The sequence below is a fragment of the Cryptomeria japonica genome, chromosome 6, assembly GCF_030272615.1.
Source record: "Cryptomeria japonica chromosome 6, Sugi_1.0, whole genome shotgun sequence".
In the NCBI taxonomy this organism is placed as follows: Eukaryota; Viridiplantae; Streptophyta; class Pinopsida; order Cupressales; family Cupressaceae; genus Cryptomeria; species Cryptomeria japonica.
Genome location: NC_081410.1, coordinates 49,370,593 through 49,388,461, shown reverse-complemented (window position 1 = coordinate 49,388,461; position 17,869 = coordinate 49,370,593).

Below are 17,869 nucleotides of genomic sequence, written 5' to 3'. Positions count from 1 at the left end.
GAAAGGATGCTTATAAAATTAGAAATTACATATATGTTGATCCATAGCCCATTATATTAATTTAGCATAAGAAGCTAAATTAACATACTACAATGTATAGCAACAAAAAATAATATTTTAAATTTTCTATTTCTCAGAAGGCATACTTGTCGAAGTAGAACTGTTGATGGTCGACAAAAACCACAAGGAATACGTGCCCGATAAGAGGGAAATTCGAAATGGTGGCTTTGCTAAGATAACCGGTGAACAACTGAAGGGGGGGGGGGGTGAATCAGTTGTTAATAGATTATCATGAAACTTTAAGCACATAAAATCTTTTACCAAAATTCATAAACCGAATACCAGAATAATAGATATATCAATTAAGCACAAACATAAACCATAAACCAAATACCATGCATCCACAACACATAACACCAATATTTGTACGTGGAAAACCCGGTAAAAGGAAAAACCACGGTGAGAAGCCTACCCACAATCAGATAATACTTCTGCAGTAAGTATGTGATTACAATAAGGGGCCTACACATGCAGGAAGGCCAACAGCCTAGAGCGCACTGCTCATCACAAAAGGAGCCTCACTGACTACAAAATAAATCTAGAATAAAATCCGAAAACAAGAATGAACTACATGAATAGCATCTCCTATGCCTGAGTATAGTTCTGATTAAGCTCAATGCTAGAGGTCTTAAACCTTTACACAAACCCAATTCGATCACCTATGATCGACCAAAACCGCTGCATATTATTACAACTTTATTCGTACATAGATAATCACATAACCACAATCCCAGACCGTGATCTACGAAGAGATCATACATCATATTTATACCAACCTGGGACCTAAACAATTAGGTCGGCCACCTAAAAGATAATACAATAAATCCATTACATAAACCTGCAAACCAATGATAATCCAAGTCGGCCTAAGATTGAAACAACATTAACCAAACAATAAATCCAACTGGTAACGCATCGGGAGCATCCACCAACACGGTACATAAACCAGTCCATAACATAGCAGAATAAGACTAGACCTAAAATAGGTCACCATAATCCAAATGAAATACCACCAATCAACTGGAACATAAAAATGATAACCATCAACATTCTGAAAACCTTCTAGAAGCCGCACCAACACCACTTATCGAATCCATCAAAATATCTTCAATAAAGCTCTATCAGTAGAACCCTTATCGATAACCAAAAGGTTTACTAGAACATACGATAGCTTCAGGATCACCAAATCTCAAACCAACTGAATATGACATGCATCTGAATAACATGAATGACCAAACCAAACCAATTCCACCAATCAAAATATATCAAAGACAAATCTCCCGATCATGATCAAAGTCCAACCACTCTATCGGAATATGGTAGACAACCAAATAAGCTAGTGTTGACATCAATGACAAACATCAATGCAACACATAATCAATTCCTCCAAATTGCCAACAGGCTCCACAAAATGTCCTACCTGCCTTGTAGTGCTGAAGGTAACTAGGCAGTGACCTCGAATGGAATTGTCAAAGGAGATAGCAGAGGCTGAAGATTTGGAGAGACTCGAGCTCTTTCCTCTGCGGATCACAAAAACCCCAAAATATTGTTTGACATACATGTTTACCTTCGATCATGTGAAAATTGCAAAAAACCTCCCCTGCAAAACTATTTGGCCTGCATTCTTCCATTGACCATGGGATAGCTAAGATGTACCCTTCCTTTGGAATGTTGGACAATACACCTCCAATTATATTGCGCTAGAGTTCTTTTTCGCCATTTGAAGTACACTCTCCTTCAACAGTTGTAGCACCACCCGGGGCTTCAACCAAATTGGGGAGGATGTTGGGGTCAGAGACTTCACTCTGTGAAGAAGCACCTGAGATTTGGTGGCTAGTGAGGCAAGTGGTCTCAATATTCTCGAGGAGGAGTAACAGTGCATCAAATTTTCTCCATGATCTGTTAATCAAATCCGAACCCAAAACCTTGTGATACTTCTCAATTGCAAATTGAAGATAGTATCGGCTTCTTTTCTCCATTGTTTCTTTGATGATGTCATACAATGATACATACACATGACCATTCAACAACAATTGTCTTGCAAACAGACCCCTAGTTCTCCATGTCCATTCCAAAGATCATAGCTTTGGACAACCCTAAGCAACTTGTTTCCTGGTATGTAGATTTCTCGAAGCACTTTGTGAGAAAATTACTCTAGAAAATCCAGTGATTGCAATAAATCTAGGGCATTTGATAGGAAGATAGAAACTAGCTGTGAGGGGAAGATGATTCTATTTGATTGAGGAAAAAAGACTTCTTCCCCAATTATCCTTTGAATGCTTCTTCGTACTTGCACATTTGCCACCAAGAGGATCTGATCGAGGTCATCATTTGAGATTTGGCTTGAAAATGGCTTTTTCCAGCTAGCAACCCCGAGGTTGATCCTGTAGTTTCGCGACATATACTCCATTTCTCAGAAGCGGTGACCTCTATAGAATCCTTCACAACGCTCTTTGTGAAATATTAGGCTGAACTACAACTGTAAATTGAAGCAAGAAAGTTTGGATATAAAAAGAGGAATGTACACACTAAGGACATACGCTGCCTGTTTGGTAACAATGATTAGGACCTACCTCTGATTGTAAAGTTATGATGCAAACACAAGTCTCTATAGGGCATAATATAATAGAGGATAATAAGCCATTAATGTATATCAAATTTCGTGCAACTCGTATCCTTCTGCCTATCTTTAAATGATTTCAATTCTCTGTTTTGTATGTCGCATGAGCCACCATAAATGACAAGGTATAATGGCAAAGTGTATAAGCTGTTGTAATTAGATTACCATCATTTCCAAGTACGAACTTAATCCACATTTATTAAGTATCAGATGATTTGTCAAATCTATATTGTCTCTAAAAAGGCAATATTTTCCATTATGTGCAATCAAAATTGAATTTACTTTACTTAACTCATAAAATATCTAATGTATCCGTTGTTTTTATCTTATAACATGTCAACATTTATGTGAGAGTCCTATTTTCCTACCTCTGGTATGTTTTATTGATGAGAGAATTGTGTGTCGAGAGTTCTTTTGCTTCGAGTCAATTTTGGCTCATCTGCCAGATTATTTGCCAATGTCTTCCTTAAGGATTTGGTTGAGATAAGGAAATAGTTTGATATCAGTATTCCCTTTAATTGACTCGACCTCATTATGATCACAACCCATGTTTTCTAGCCCATCCGCCAATTTGTTGCCCTCTCTGAATGTGTGTGAAATGATATATGATTCAAAGGAGTTCAGACTGTCCCAAATTTGCTGGTAAACATAACTAATGTGTTAATTTGAGGATCTCCTTGATTTGCATGCATTAATGATTAAGGAGGAGTCACCTTCAATGTGTATTCTCTGTATCCTCATTTTCTTTGCTAGTGAAACCTCGAGTAGGAGAGCTTGGGCTTCTGCTAGGTTGTTTGTTCCATGCGGTAGTGAAAAGGATTTGAAGGCTAGTAGCTCCCCTGAATGGTTCCTAATGCTAATTCCTGCTCTCGAATCTCCCAGATTACCCCTCGAGGCTCCATCAAAGTTAAGCTTTACAAAATCAGTTTGAGGGGGTTGCCAAATTGTATGTAATCTAGCAATCCTTGAGTCGCCAACTGAGAGCTGATTACCCTTGACTTGTAGGCATAAACCCTTCCATTTTTTCATTAATTCCCCATCCCACGAAGTGAATAATGCATCACTTTTTGGTGTTTCTGAACATACATGTTTACTAGTTCAATTACCGATTTATCCATTTCATGAAAAAATTTCTCTATCACTGAGGTATGCTGTCTAAAAATCCTCTTGTTACGTTCCCACCATATTGACCATAAGACTTAGCTAGTATAACTATCCATATGCATGAGAAGGAAAATGATTTGTGGATAATGGGCCAGGTCCGAAAAAGTTCCCAAATTGTAGATGGCAGGGGCATAGAAAGTTCTAATTTTTGCACAACAAAAGACCAACACTGATTTGCAAAGGGGTATTGGATAAATAAGTGGTCCATAGTTTCAATATCCTAGCCACACATAACACATTTAAATTCTTGTGATATTTGAAGTTTGACAAGCTTATCACTAGTGAGGATTCTTTTCTTTAGTGCCAGCCAAGAGAAGCACCATGCCTTTGGTATGACTGCATTATTCCAACAAAAGAAGAAGGCTCTGTAGTAATGTCATTGATTTGTCAAATGTTGGAGTGCTGAATATCCATTTTGAACTATGTAGTTTCCATTCACAGATGGGGCCCATATGATTTCATCTTTCTTATTTGTCAAGTAGACTATTCTCTATGCAAGTATCGAGTGGAGAAGCTTTTTAGGCTCCTTTTTTATTTCAACTTCATTTATGTCCTTCCAAATGATTTTCCTCAAGTAAAGAGTAGCTCCACTTACACAATTAATTAACTTGTGTCCCCATTTGTTAGTGAAGATTGAGATTACCTGTTGTAAATGGAATTTTTGAGCTAGAGGAGGATAGCCATTCCATGAATCATACCAAAAATCAATTGATTCCCTGCCATGAATTTGCCAAGAAATATACTTTGTCACTAGATCCCTGGAGCATATCATAAAATTACACATTATAGAACCTTTAGGTGGGTTTGATATGGAGAATATTCTGAGTGGATTGGTTGAGTCTAAGTATTTTGCTTGCATTATTTGGCACAATTTTGACTCTGGCTTTTTATACATACTCCACACTAGTTTTCTTGAAATCAATGGGATTTTATTTTCTTCAGATAGGTTTCCTTTCCAGAGGAAGGACCTAATGATCTTTTCAATTTGTATAATAACAGATTTAGGGGCTTTAAGGACCGAAATATAGTAGTTGGGAATGGCGGTTAAGACGAAGTTAACAAGTAGGATCCAACCTGCAAAAGATAGCCATCTAGCCTTCCAAGAGGATATGTTGTTCTTGATTCTTTCAAACACATTGGTCCAATAAGAAATCCTATTAGTTCCCATGAAGAGAGGTATACCCAGATATGTACTCGGTAAGTCATCTGTCTTGAAGCCAAGGATTTTAATGATATTTCTCTTCAAGGGAGCCTTGGTATTGAGAATATATAAGGTGGATTTTTGTGTGTTTATCCGCTGCCCTGATACCTATGTGTATAACTCTAGAACTTTCTTCATTTGGCTAGCTTCTTGGACTGAAGATTTGGCATATAACAATGTATCATCAACAAAGAGAGAGTGTGCTACACAAATGGGTGTGTTTGGTAGATGCATCCCTTACCAAAGACCCTTGTTATGATTGGATTTGATCAACCTGCTGAAGGATTCTGCCATAATGATAAACCAGAACAGAGATAGGGGATCTCCTTGTCTCACTCCTTGAGTAGCTGCAAAGAAGCCTGTTGGAGTTCCATTTATGATTATTGAAAAGTGAGATCCTGAGATACATGCTCATTATTTTTGTTCTATACATGTTAATTAAATATTTTTTAATAATTTTATTTGTTAACCAATTTTCTTCCAATATTAATTAAATAATTTAAAAAAATAATTTAATTAGCTAGCACTTCTACTTAATAAATTTCAAATACTTTATTTAGTTTTATTTCTCACCTCTTAATTCTTCCACCTCATCAATCTGCATGCTAAATTTAGCTCCTACCCTCTCTCAAATTTTCTCATTAATCGTCTTTCTAATAATCTCCACCATTAATCAAATGTTAAGTGACTCATATAAATAAAATCCTTCACTCATCCTTTTCTACTAGGTTGCATAATTATCAAGAGGTCTAGCAAAAACTATGATATTAGGCTATCTATCCATACAAGCAAGCAGGGCTATCTATCAAGTATTAGGTTATTATCTTATCATATTGATATCAAAGTTGTGCTAAAATTTTGAGAGCAATATACACATCAAGCATTCAAGTAAATATAAAATAAACTATTGAGAAATCTAAGATATTTTCTATGGTATTTCAGTTTATCATTTGATTTTATCCATAGATATTAGGCTTGATTGAGTGAATGCTATTGTGAATTTGGATCTTGCACTGCATTTATTTTATTTTATTTTTATTCACATTTTCATCCTTCACATGTACAACATATAAAGGCTAAAGATTCATAATCAATTTATTTAATCCAATCCATATTACCAAGCCCAATCTCCATAGATTTGGAAATAGAATTTTTTAAATTAATTTTAAAATAGAGACAAGCATAAGTAACTACCTTTTTGTTGATTGTCTAGCATGGTGGACACAAAAGGTTACTAACAACCATTACTATTGATTGTAGAATATCTCACCTCTAAAATTCCATTGGAAGGAAAGGAAGGAAAATATAGACAAGAATTGAAATGGGTTCTCATCCAGCTAATGTGACCCTACATGCCAGAGTCTGATAAACAATCTTGCTTGATTGTGGAAATAGCTATTGTATTGGATAAAAAAGGAATCAGGTAGTTTTAGAACCTAATTCCACATTCATTCAAACATTGGAATACAAAAGCACATAAATAAGTAATCCTCTTTGACTAACTCTTTTAAAGAGAGTGAAGGGATACTTTTAGGGTTTCTAATCCTTCGCTTCTATGAAAGGGATTGTGCAAAATATGGGAGGATTTAAAACTATGTAAAGAAGATGAATGCTAGTGACTAAAATAGTAAAATAGTAGACTGATAATGAACAAAATTGAGACATGAAGTACAAATCTGGGAATAAAATTCTGATGTGCAATTGTGACAAAAAACTGAACTTGAATTGGTAGGACCACGACATACAATGCCCTAGTCTGAGAAACTGCGTTGAGCTACAAATTGGGAACCTATTTTGTGAGTTTGTCTAGACTGATCCCTAAAAAACTATTGTGAAACCAGAAGGACAAGGGCATAGAGCATCCTAGGCCTAAACGACTAGGGTGTGGGGCGCCCTGGTCCCTCAAATCTAGGACCAATTTATGAAGATGATTATGTGTGTCCACTGTGATCTCTCAAAAATTGATCGCTCTAACTAAAACCTATAACTGCGAGATGTGTTATAGACGAATGCGAAATAGTTAAATTTTGATAGGACAGATGCGATAGTATATCAGAACGAATGCAAGATGTGTTATGGAAGAATGCGAAATAGTTAACCACACTTACGAAAATCCGTGCAGAATATGCAACCTATAAAAATCCATACAAATATGCAAAAACATGAGAAAACAAAAACAAAAGATAATCAACTGTAGATTCACGTTGAGTTCACCAAATATTTATCAATAAAATTCATCCTAGCTAACTAGAATAAAAGGAAATCACAAATCCTTAAGTAGTTAAAGAATTCTAAATAAAACAATAAAAGTATGCAATTAAAGACAATAGAGCTATAAAATAATCAATCAAAACTTCCTATTCCATGATCGCATGTTGCTTCCATGTCCTTCTCTTCCTTGAGTATTGACGCTGGCTCTCAAATATTGCGCTGCTAACCTGCATAAAGATTGCACAAAGATTCGAAGTTTGTGATTGTTGAAAATTAAGAGTTGATGCTCAATTTATAGAATTTTGGAGAGGATTAAATAAGAGGTGGAACTCAAGTGAGCTAACATGCTGATTGATAGTTGAACTGATGATTGGGAGGTGGAACTCAATTGATTAAATTGATTATTGAATAGATTGAATAGTTAATAGAGTGAACTGGGGAAATGACTAATTGAGAAAAAGCTTATTGAAAGATAGAAATAGGAATGATTGAGTTAACTGATTGAACGCTTTTTAGAAAAAAAGCTAATTGGAAGATAGAAAAAAATGATTGGAGGATAATTGAGAAAATGATTTAATTAATCAATTAATTGAATTGATCAATTAATTATAAATTTAGCATGTGTTGCAGGATATTTTAATTGAAATTCAATTCCATTTGCATGCAATTTAAACTTGATTTAGGAATTCAACTTGGTTTTTGCATTATATCAAATTAATTATTTTAAATTCAATTTGATTATTGCATGATATTGATTTTAGATTTTCGAATCATGAAATTGAAATGCAAATGTAAATGAAATTAACTGAAATTGGAATTTGAATTTGAATTTGAATTAGAGGAATATTGAAATTAGAATTTGAGGAAGCTGGAGTTTGAATTTTGAATTGGAAGAAGGGATTAATTAAAATTATTTAACTATTAAAAAATGGATTTTAATTAAATAATAAAGATTACTTAATTAAAGGATTATTTTAAAATTAATTAAATAATTAATATTTAAGAATAGGTTGTGTAGACACATAAATCTATCCACTAATTAAATAGATATTTAATATTTATTTAATGCACTAATATTCCTCTACTAATTAAATTTACATTTAATTCATTCATTTTAGCCTATTCTTCTAATCTAATTAAATAAATTTCATAAATTTATTTAATTACTAACTATAGTCCAACTATTAAATAAATTAATAAATAAATTTAATTCCCCTTTCCTCTCATTTAATTAAATTAAACTTTTATTTAAAATCCCTAACCAAATCCCTATTTAAATAAATCATTATTTATTTAAAAATCCCATCCACTTGCATTCTCCTACAAATGCAAGTTGCACTACCATTTTAATTTAATAAATCATTTAATTAAAAATCCTATTTATCCTCACCCACTTGTCAAGCCCACTTGCTCAATAAACCCCCTTCTAGAGTCTTCCAAACCATTCTAATTAGACTAATTCTCTCCTAAACATTTGCAAATTCCTTAAGAAGGGGTCACTTCTTATAAAACATGCAAAGTCATCATAAAGCATTAAAGGCTTTATTTTTTCAACAAGTTAACCTCCAAAGTCTTCCAAAACATGTAAGGCTCTTACATAACCATTAATGGTTAACTCACCTTTGAACTTTAGTTAGAGACTATCTCTCTAACTTAACCATCCTTTTAACCCATGGGTCTCTTCAAGAATTCATTGCTTTGACCATGGTTATCCCTTTAACCCTTGCACAAGAGTGTATCCTTTGGATAAAATCTTGATCCCATAACCCCAACCATCCATGGTAACCCTCATGTCCTCTCAAGCATTTAATGCTTCTGTCCTCTCCTCTCAAGCCCTCTCATGGTGACACTTGTGATCAGTGCATTGGTTTAAAAGTGTCACATGGATTGAGAATCATGCAATCCTATCCCTTCACAGGCCAAGTCAATATTGACCCTCCAATCCACTATTTTGCCTATAAATAGAGCCTTATTCCTCAAGCAAAGCAAGAAGCATTTTAGCATTGTTTTTATACTTGCGTAGGCATTGCATTTGGCTTTCTCATAGTAGTTCTATTCTAGTATTTGCATAGCAATAGGAGTTTATCATTTTCAACCATTTCAATACTCCATTTGGCATCCATGGCTTCATGCTAAGGCTGAGAGCTACACTCACACATTTGGATCTTGGAGAGGAGAAGAACAAAGGAGGAACAACAAAGAGTATCATGGGAGCATCTTAGGGAGTCTCTTCTCCCTTCTTTTCATTGTGTTAAGCCTCATTTGAATGCTTTTTAATCTCTTTTGGTATGCATTGGAAGGTTTTAAGAATTTGTTGTGTTTACTTGGTTTTTGGTTGAGACTAACAACACTAACTCTTTGGTTCTTTTGCTTGTCCCTTTTTCAGTGCATCAGGTTGAATGATTAATTAATGAGGAATAGAAATTGAAATATGATAATTAGTAATATGATGAAGAAATCTGAATTTATAAGAATAAGATTAATTAATTAAATTAAATAATTAAAAAATGATATATCAATTAGACGATTAATTAGTAGATGATCAATGAGACATTTTGAGGTGTCTACATTTGCCCCTCTTTGAGACAATCTCGAAATGACGTTGTTTCAAAGAAAACAAAAAAAATTGCCTCGGTGTGCCTCAGTGATGCTTAGGGTGTAAATATGTCCTCTTGGAAAATTGGTCGAAAAAATATGGAACTGCGACCAATTTAATGATACAATGCTAGTAATCAATATTTTCCAATTTCGCATGATTTCGAGTTCGTTTGACTTGTCTACAAGTGATTTGAAATTCAGGGGGACCACGACCTTCAGAGATAGAAAAACCCTAACTTTTTTTGGCTATAAATAAAAATTCCACCCCTTCCTTTCCTCATTTGATTTGTTTGAGTTCATTGATTTTCTTGAGAGATATTTGAGCTTTCTGCGAATATTTGAGCACGATGGCCAACTATAGAGCATGCCAACACTTGTTCAAGTGAGTCAGATCATACCAGAGACCACCTAGTACTAGAAGCATGGTAAGTTTCCCAAAAAATTGCTTGATTTTTGCCGTTTTTTTTCCAATTTTTTTAAAAATTTGCCAGATCTAAAAAATTTAACTATTGCGCAATTGTTTGTCGTTCTTTTCACATGTGTCTTTAACATTTCACATTAGTCTTAAATGTTACACATACATATATCTATCTCGCATTGATATTAGTTGTGTCACAAATGACTGGTAATAGCACATTAGTGAATATTGTCGCATAAGTCTTAATTGTCGCGCAATCATAGCAAATGTATCACATAAGTAGTAAATATGTTGCAAACATTTCACATTCATTGATTTTGATGATTTTTGTAAGTTGTGTGATTGAAATTTTGTCATGCAAATATAGTATCTAACATTTTGATCCTTTTTTCTCTGTAGGAGCCACTTGGTGTGCTTGGTTGTAGACAATCCAGGCCTAGCGGGCTTGATCTCCGTCATGAGTTACTCACTAAGGATATTTCTCTGATTAGACATCTTGGACTATATCATGCTCTTCACTTACCTATGATTACGATCAAGTGGGCCTTGATTACTATTTTGGTTGAGCGATAACATTCTGAGACGTTCTTGTTTCATCTTGCGACCACTAGTGAGGCATTGATTACTTTGGAGGATGTATGGAAGATCCTGCACATTCCTATCCATGTTGAGAAGGTAGTTTATGATAACAGGGTCGACATTAAAGGACTATGTCAAGCTTTTCAAGTGCGAGGAGAAGGATATTCCACTGAGTGGTTGATATGAGATAGCATGGGGCCAGCTGGAGGACACTTATGATGACTTGACAGTTGTACTTTGTAGTCTATTAGGAGGTTTGTTGATACCTGGCATGAGATTCCATGGATTCCCAGTTGGACGAGGCAGGGTGATCTATGGTATGATCGTTGAGAGATGAGTCTATGCATGGGGTCCTTGTTTGGTCGCCATGCTATATTATTAAATGCATGGTATAGTGTACCTGACATATTGATCCATCAACTGTGGTATTGCTTTGCTCTAGGTCTAGGCTTGAGAGCACATTGCTATTTTCAGGCCAGTTGTACATGTAGCACTTTAGGTAGAGGATCCATATGCATATAGGTATACTCTAGGGATTAGGCATAGGGGTTCAGGTAACATCATGTACTAAAGACATTAGATCGATATTCTACAACACTTTATACTTGGATTGCCCCGATTGGGTGGATGATGCACAACATTTACCTTTTTGCAAACATCAGAGATATTTGATTAGGAGGATCATTGACACACATTGGATTTACACCTCCTTGGATGAGTACTTAGACAGTTCAGAGAGGTACAAAGTGTTCCAGATGTGACCACTTATTTTTCTCAAGTTGCACGAGAGGTTTCTGATTGGGGTGCTTGCATACAACCTCATGTGGCTGCGATAAAGTTTGATTCACTTAGGGTAGTACAATGGGGCTGGGCAGTGGGAGTTGTTGATCCTGGGATGACACCTCAGTATGATGCTTGGTGGTTGAGGCATAGGCCTATCCCTTTGATATATCCGATAGTGCCAATTACACCTTAATAGATTCATCACCGAAGATGGCGGAGGAGAGATGATGGGGGAGACGAAGGGGATGGAGGAGATGATAGTGGGGGTGCTATTGCAGCCATTACTACAAAAGGGGGAGATGGAGGGGATAAGAAGGAGGAGGGAGAGGAGGAGTTAGACATTAGTGGAGACGCTGATGATAAAAACAATGAGGGTGATGACAATTCCTCATTCAGATCATCTAGAAGTGATGGCGAGGATAGTTCTGGCATACTGATATGCCAGACCTAGAGGATGTACCTATTGTAGAGGTAGGTGGGGAGGGTGGAGGAGGACAAGGTGATGATGATGATGATGATGATGATGTACAAGTCTTTAAAGCCAGGATACAGAGCCTATTGGCTAGGGAGTAACAGGGATAGAGAGATGATTGGGCCTTAGTCTGACAAGAGCAACAGGCATGGATTGTAGAGTGAGATCTCTTATGGAGGGAGCAGGATGATGTTGTCCAAAGAGTATAGTTGGCACACAATGCTTATGAGCAGTATATTTCTTCAGGTACTAGATTGCATGAGGATCGACTCATCCATCTAGCCCAGAAGTGTATGTACTGGCGACGAGAGTACTTGAGTGTTGTCCCTGAGGAAGAGAAGAGTCAGAGTTACAATCCTTATATATCTTGGAGGAGATATAAAAAATCAACCACTCAGGGTACGAGAAATGTGGGCGTCATAGGTCCACCTCGAGCACCATCAGGACATCTTGGGACAAGATCGAGCAGGAAGAATCCACTAGTTGATAGAGGCAGTGTTGGTTGAGAGACATATTTATTATGTTATATGAGTCTTCGGGCATTTGATGTATTCTGACACATTATAATTTTTGAGATATACATATGATATGCAATTTTGATGGTGGTCTTATATGCATGTGTTATGTTTATGATGCATGATTCTATATGCTTTCTTATGATGCATACTATATGATTTACGATGCATTATTGTACATCTTTTTGTTTATGATAATGCAATAATTAACTAAATGTTGTTAATGAATCTAAGTGAATGCTATGGGACAATGCAATTAATAATGCAAGCAGTTTAAATAACCTGATGTAACTAAATGAACCTATCATGATAATGAATTCTAAATGATTTTAAAATGAACTATATGATAATACAAAATAAATTATTTATATGAATTAATGTCACTATAGGCAATGAATTAATGCCACTCTAAGCAATGAAATAATGTAATTAACCTAATGAAATTAGCTAAATGAATATGCATATGTAACTAAGTAAATGAAATATTTTTGTTGAAAAATGCTAGAATATTATTTTATTGCTTTGATTCAATTAACTTAGATGAAAAGTTAGTAAAATAAAATAGATAAATTGATGAAGGAATATGTTAGATGAAATGATAGAATTGATAAGAGATGTTTGATGAGAGAATATCTTGAGACAGAATCATCATAATGCGACAATGAACTAAGAGGGGGGGGAGGGTTAATTAGTTTGCTCTCAAACTCTAGATAGCTCAGACTTAAATTAAAATATGATAATAAAAAATAAAAGCATAAATCAACACCACATCAATAACACACATAACACCAAGATTTTTGATGTGGAAAACCTGATTAAGGGAAAAACCATGGTGGGAACCTACTCGCAATGTGATAATACATTGTTAGGAGTAAGTAAAATATTATAATGGGGAATGCACATCATTTAGGAACACTGTTTAGAGCTCACTGCTCAAATCACAAAACAAGAAGGGCTAGAACCCTTGGGAAGGCTCACTGGCTTACAAAAACATTCAAATTACATCCTCAGGATCATGAACTGAAAAAATAGCATCTCCTCATGCCTGGTTATAGTTCCGGTTAAGCACATAAACAAACTCTTCTCTTTCACACTTCTTCACACTTCTTCACACTTCTCGTTTGCTAATGAAAGATCAAATCAATGTTCACACACACAGATTCAACTCTCACATGAATATTACATATATTTATACAAATTATCAACCTATATTTCAAGGTTGGCTCAACCCTCAATACAGATTACAAAAAAATAACCTCGCACGCTACAACGATACATGCAGACCAAAACAATGTCGACTAAGACATAGTCTGCACCTAAACCAACACCGCACATAAGAAACACATCCAAGAATTATGCCTCGAACATACGCAACATGCTACAATCATCATGAATGTCGCATAACATGAAAAACACCACCATATCAAAAAATGATTAATAACGCACAGAATGATCAATGCGAACTAACAACATACATAGAAAATGATCTTGAAACATCGACAAGTAATGTGAATCACCACATAAATAACCGCAACATCACCACTTACTATAATCTTCATCATCATTATACCGAACCTCAAGAATACACACTATACTCACTGTCAAACTGAAAGATTCACTTGTAGACCTTCAAATCATGAACTATCTGAATTGAGGACACATATGAACGTCCCATGCACTCTGCGAAATCCACAAACCAAGATATTGCAATTCCAGAGAAATACAGAGTAGAATCCATAATACTAAATAACAAGAACAACTGAATATCAACCATAATATTGGATCACACAAAATGATCAAATAATCATGTGAACCTCTGAAACTTCTACTGAATCAACTAGAGATACTTATCTCAAAACCCATTAAACCGCAACAACTCATCTACAACACACTGACCAAACCAACTCATATAATTTGACTGCAACATTGGAACACACGAATATGTTGACATCAATGACAACACATCATTCCAGCAAATTTCTCAACAATATCCAACAATCTCCCCCTTTGAAATTGATGGCAACATATGAATGTGAAAAATAATTAATGCAAAGAAATAAATCAACAACCAACAATCTCCCATAAATCTCAACAATCTTCCCCTGAGATCAACATAGGATATGATAGTTTTTCACATGCTTCTCTCCCCCTTTGACATCAATTCAAAAGGCACATGCAAATCAATATTCTCTCCCTCTATAAGATAATCTCTCCCCCTTTGGCAAACTACCAAATTCACAAACTCACAAATCTGAACATCTGAACCACACACTGCCTACTCCCCCTGAGTAGCAACCTCGCTCATTAATCTGGATCACAAGATATCTCCGCGGAGTCCTCCAGACTGATGCGAATCCATGCATCTTAGTTCTCATCAAGAGGGGAAATCACCCCTATCTTCTGTATGAGAAAATCAAAAGTATCTTTAGGCAAAGGCTTCGTAAAGATGTATGCAATCTATTCCTTTGTAGATACATACTCCAATATGACTTCCTTCTCATTCACCTTCTCTCTCAAGAAATGAAACTTGATTGATATATGCTTGGTCTTTGAATGCAACCCCAAATTCTTAGAAATGTTTATAACACTTGAATTGTCATAGTATATAGCAGTAGGCTCATAAAAAATAACTTTGATATCCTTCAACATCTACTTCATCCAAATCACTTAAGTATAATTGCTAGCAACAACAATGTATTCATCTTCTGCAGTAGATAAATGTATAGCATTCTGCTTCTTACTCATCCATGAAACCAATATCTTACCTAATAAAAATATACCACCACTAGTACTCTTTCTATCATCTACATCACCTGCCCAATCAACATCTATAAAAGAACTCAAAGTGAAATCATCATCTCTAGGATACCACAAACTAAAATCAACTATCCCTTTCAAATCTGAAAATTCTTTTCACAACAACAACATGAGATTCCTTAGGATAAACTTGAAATATAGCAACAAGACATATAACATTCATAATATGTGGTATAGTCTGAGTCAGATACAATAAACTACCAATCATAGATCTGTATCTAGTCTGATTCAATTTTGGAGAGTCACCATCCTTTGTCAGCTGACATTCAATCACCATAGGTGTACCAACAAGCTTTGCATCATCTAAACCAAACTGTTTGAACAATTCCTTCACATACTTAGACTGAGATATAAAAATACCTTTATCCAACTGAGTAATTTTCAATCTCATAAATAATTTCATCTCACCAATCATAGACATCTCAAACTCATTCTACATATCATCAGCAAACTTCTTGCACAAACCATCATTTCCACCAAAAATAATATCATCAACAAAACTTCAACAATTAAGATGTTATCATTATTAATCTTGAAGTAAAAATTACTATCGACATTACCTTTATTTAATTCAAGATTCATCAAATACATATCCAATCTAGCATACCATGCTCCTGGGGTTTTCTTCAATCCATATAGTGGTTTCTTCAACCCGCAAACCATATCTTTCTAATCTGTCAACCAAAAACTATCCGATTGCTCAATGTAGACTTATTCTTCTAGCCCCCCATTAAGAAAGGCTGACTTGACATCCACCTGATACACTTTGAAGTCTTTGTAAGCAACATAAGCAAGGTTTAATCTAACAACTTCAATTCTAGCTATTGGAGAAAAAGTCTCCTCAAAATCAATACCTTCCATCTGAGAATAACCCTTACAAACAAGTCTTTCTTTATTTCTAACAACTTCACCTTGCTCATTCAATTTATTCCAAAAAACCCATTTAGTTCCAATTACATTCTTCTCCTTAGGTTCGAGAACAAGAATCCATGTAATATTCTTTTCAATTTGGTTCAATTCTTCTTCCATTGCTTTAACCCAATTTTCATCTTTGCAAGCTTCATCAACATCCTTAGGTTCAATCTTAGAAATCAAGCAATACTCTTCAACAATCCTTCTCCTAGTCATCAAACCTATATTCTTATCTCCCATGATCTGATTCTTTGAATTATTTAACCTTACATACCTGGGAGTCTTAGGATTTTCCTGATTCTTAGACTCTTGACTGTGAGAGTTGAGAAATACAACACCACAGGAGCCCAAATGATCTCTGCAAGCTGAAATAAACCTGTTACAAGGAGAATCAAGGGAGCAATAATGAAAAACCAAATACACAAAAGAATGCTAAAAAAGATGAAAGCTCAATATTCACCAAAAATGTGTAATGTCATAATGGAATTATACAAAAGAAAATATTTAACCTCTAATAGGTCAAGAAAGCCTAAAAGGGAAAACCCTAGGCTTGCACATAATAATTAATAAAAGAATTAATTATTATGCACCTAATGTTAGCTTAAGTGTAAAAGAGATAAAGGGAACTTAAATAATTAAATAAATGTTGTTTAGTTAATCAAGTAAAGACCCGATTACTCTAACACCCCCCCTTAAGCTAGACTTAGGGAGAAGCTAAAACCTAGAACAACTACTGAAAGCAAGAAAGATGGGTCCCGACAATAAGGCCTAATTAGGTACCCAAATACAACCAAATCTCTGTGAACCGGAGAAATAGAGAAAACCACGTGGGAAAAAACTCTACTCCAAACAAAGATGGAAAAGCAAGAAGAACACCACTGAAGCATGAAATAGATGCAAACATTGTCGAAGAGTAACTGTTGATCTGATGAACCTCCATTGAAATAGAAAATGACCAGGTAGAGAAAACTATAATCTATATGAGTGCCCTCAAATGACACAACTCGAATAAGATGGCAAACAAAGGCAAACAACTGAACTTGAAGATACAAATGGCATGAGAAACCAAAGTCGAAAGAGCTGATCAATCAAACCACGGAAGCATTAGAACCAACAGGACAAACCTCCCCATAATGCTAAAGAGGGAGAGGGATAGGTACACTGAAAATAACGGCCAACAAGAACTGCATGATGAAGAACCAGGACCATTGAAGGTGCTGAGAGAGTACATAGTGTCATGGAAGGAACACTCACTTGACACACATCATGAGGCAAGTTTCATGGAAGGAACACTCACTGGACAAAGGTAGATGCCAAAGAAAAGGCAAACATCAACCCCCCCATGGCACTTTATAAGTAGTGCATATACAATAAGGCACAAGATGTGCAAGATCCCAAGTAAATAATGCATGATGGCACTTTATCTCAGTGTGTTTGCATGAAAAAAATGCTACAATGATAAGAAGACTAGAAACTAAAAAAATAGTCAAAACCAAGACATCCTACTCAGAGAAATAGA